Here is a 4,142-nt window from a genome sequence, read left to right as displayed (position 1 = left end):
CTCATTTATAAAAGTGTGCCTATAAGCACACTTCAGCTGGTTTACGATAAAAACCAGTAAGTGCATACCATTTTCTTTTTTCTGATTTATAAACGAGGGCGCACATACGTCCCACGCCCTTTTCCGTTCATAAATCACAATCAACTCAAAAGTTGTTGCCCATAAAAAGTCTGGTCAACGCCCTGAATGAATATTCACCGAATTTCACGGTGGAACAAGGGGGAAAACAAGCAAATAAAACAAATTTCACTTAATGTGAGATGGAGGTATTAATTGTTGAGACGGACACACGTAGGAAAGTGTAATTTGGTGACAGTGCACGTTACGAATGATAGAAAGAAAGATTGCGTTGCATTGCCTCATCAGACTGTGACAGGTGAAAAATAAACGATCACACATAAAAGCGGAGGAGAAAATGTGGATCACTCTCCATAGGAAGAGCGTCTGTTCAACAGGTGGAGGAAAGAGCACCAGAGCTCAGCCTCACAAAAAGCTGGAGGATCAGTGGGGATTGTAACGGAGGTGGGGGACACACACAGATGCACTATATATGCGTCAAAAACATGGGATTAAACTCTGCAGCAGCACCTTGTCCTCACGGGGGGTCCTGCCAAAATATCTCGCTGGTCTTTGAAGATCCTCGTCCTCCAGCAGTGCCAAATAAGCCATTTACGCATTAGAGTGTGTTCCTTTTTATAACAGCTACAGGTGTTGATTGGCTGTTTTGAGCAATGATCATGTGATTTTGATTACAATTATTATTATTATTATTATAAAACTGCATTTGTAGGGGCGCGCACGTCACTCACTCCCTGTGGGCGTCAGTATAATTTTTCCTCCTTTGTTTTTGCAAATGCATCCTTCAAATAATATGTGTTGTGAAATGTTCAAAGCAGATTCTCATTTATTTGAAAAAGTTGCAAATGCTTTGGTACATCCATGCAAATGATTATGTACAAAAATATCTGCTGTTTCCTACTTCATAAATTGCTTATGTCATGTTGATAAAAATGTGTTGTAATGGGTCTCTGTTGAATAGTCTCACCCCCCACAACATTTAGGCATTAGTTCATAGCATCAGTCTTTACATGGTTGAACACATTGTCATAATATGTCAAGAATATTCTATACATTTCCAATAGACTTTTTTTCTAAATCTGTCCTGACTTAGTAAATTGCTCCCAGGTGAATCTTGACTTTCTATTTCGAATCAATCAATTGGCAAGTATACATATAGGTGGAGCACAATGCAATGTTGGGGTCAACAGCCAGAGGAGTTGGGAGGCAAAACAGAGGAAGAGACTGAGGAGATGGTCCTATGTTTACATTTCTACTTTTGTTTCTTCTTTGTACTATGCAGTGCTGTCTTTTCCTTTCTGCATCACAATGATGTGGTCTGTCAGTACAAACAATGAAAGCGTGAAGGTGAATTTTGTCCAGTCTCTTGCAATAAAACTCCCACATACACTACGATGTAACCTCCAATTTACAATAATTGTCGTCAAAACTCTAGCCATAGTTTACATCAGAACATCCCTCCAGAGTACACACTTATAATGACAACATGACTAAGCAATTTGACTGTCATTCATACACAATGACACAAGGACTTGTCATTCTGATGGCACTGACATTTCAATTGACACAGATATTTACTTTTGAGAGATAAACTAAGGATTTTGAGCAGGACAATGAAATTTGCAAGTAATACATGGTGTTTTGCAATTTGTACAAATTGTTTTGAGAAATGCAGTTACTGTTTTGCAAATGTCGAAGATGATTTGAGAAATGTACCAAAGCGACTGAGAAAAACTGTAACAGGAGTGGCCAGCACAGGTAAAACCAAGTCTGGTGATGCGAGCAGTACTGCTGTAGCTGGCAACAACCCCCTTATAAAGACACCTCAGCATTGAAGGAAGTAAGGAAAGTATCAGCACAGGTGTATGTATATGCTAGGGAACAGGCCCGTGCAGAGACCTCCAAAGGGGCAGGTGCTCAAATCAAAAAAGGGCACATATTACCGGTACATATCATGGTTTCTTGGCCAGAATCAGTTTGGAAATTGGAAGAGATTTGATTTTAACAGAATATATAAAAGAAACAACTTGTAGCACATATTTTCAGCAAAATGATTTCATTCAAAATGAACTGGGAGCTCCTTTGATTCAAAGATTATTTATGACTCATGATCTTACTGGCACTGCTCGACTGAGGAGGAGATGAGGGAAAGATTGGCGACTGGGGAGGGTCATGACAAGGAAAGGAAAAAAACAAAAGTTATGACCACACTGTTGGTATTTTAGTATACTGTAATAAACCATTTATACCAAATGCTTTGCCAGACTTACAGCGCAGGACAGTAGTAAATGGACTTGATTTGGTAAATGGACTTGATTTTAAATAGCGCTTTATCACCACACTGAAGCAGTCTCAAAGCGCTTTACATATCAGCTCATTCACCCAATCACTCTCACATTCACACACCAGTGGGACAAGACTGCCATGCAAGGCGCTAGTCGACCACTGGGAGCAACTTAGGGTTCAGTGTCTTGCCCAAGGACACTTCGACACATAGTCAGGTACTGGGATCGAACCCCCAACCTCTCGATCAGAAGACGACCCACTACCACCTGAGCCACGGTCGCCCGTAGTACATTCTTAATTGGCATAGCAGCAAACTGGAACATGGAACTGCAGACGTATAATAAGAACAGAGGAGATTAACTAAATGTTTTGCCCTAATAAAGATATTAAAGATATATTAACATTCCTAATCAGCACTCTATTGATCATTTTATGATCGAACTTTATGTGTGTTTCAACACCTGTGTACAGTTTCTTCTTTCCCTCTTCTCTTGTTCTCCTGTCTTTTCTATTCTTCTTCCTTTGTGGTCTTCTTTACTCAAATATAGACTCTGGCTCATCTCTCTTTGCATGGCATCTTTAAACTAAAAAATGAAATAGTTATATATTTAAAAGAAGATTAATTTAAAAAAGGGAAATGCCTGACAATGACTGACTGACTAAAACCAAACCATCATCTTATTCATATCATATATTAAATGAAATTCATATCTCATTCAACATGCATGGTTTGGTATGTGCGTGATAATTTTACAAAGCCTTCTTCTACACCTAACAATATTTTTTTGTTGCTTAATCAACTGATTAAAATATTTTTTTTACTCAAAGTAAATACAAAAAACTGTTTTGAGATGAAAATCCAAAATCATTTTATTTAGCTTTTCCCTTTAAACAAACAATAACAACATAAATTGTTCTGCAGGGCATTACTTTGGAATTATGGCTTTTTCAAAAGATCTCTTTTGTAACATTTCATAGGAAATTACATTACACTTTTATACTAAACACTAACAGTTTTGTTTTTTGTTTTTTACTTGTCTGCACATGCTGTCAAAGGTCAACACTACAAGAAGTGCAATCATTTTTAGACAGTTATTGCTAAAGTCCTCCGCCCCACACACCCCCAAGGGTCCAGCCAGACCGCCACGCCGGCATGCGGCGTGCGCAAACCAGAGACGGTAATTTGGGTACCGCCCACACAGGGGCCACCCCACGCCGCACCCCCACTCCCCGCCGGGCCGACACCACCCGGAGAGACCCCGCAAAGAGAGCCCCCATTCCCCAATGAAGAGGCGCTTTCCTATCCCCTGTGTGAATGTGTGTGTTTAGTGAATGTATGAGGTGCAATTAAAAGAAAGGGGATCGAGGGGAGGGGTGCTCCCCATCCAAGTAAGCACATATTAACGCACCAAGACGATATCCAACATTAGACTGCTCAGAACTCTATCAGCCCCTCAGTTCACACTGTGACTAACCAAGTCTTTCTTTCAGTTGGTAGCAAAGGAAGCTATCATTGACACTGCCTCTGGTCCTAAGTGTGCAAGGCAAAAAAAGCTGAAAAACTAACGTGAGTCTCAGTTCACCTCTCAGGGAAGGACATAATGGCTCTGGACCAATGAGGTCATTATCAAAACTTAACGAACAGGATGTCAAGGTAATGACAAAATACCCAAAATAAATTAATCTTCAAAATAAAATAAATATATTCAACAGAGAAATAAAGCACACTTTCTCAACTGGGTTACACTTGACAACCGCTATTTACACTATTTACCGCG

This window comes from Gouania willdenowi, chromosome 15, assembly GCF_900634775.1.
Source record: "Gouania willdenowi chromosome 15, fGouWil2.1, whole genome shotgun sequence".
Classification (NCBI taxonomy): domain Eukaryota; kingdom Metazoa; phylum Chordata; class Actinopteri; order Blenniiformes; family Gobiesocidae; genus Gouania; species Gouania willdenowi.
This window is presented reverse-complemented; position numbering follows the sequence as displayed.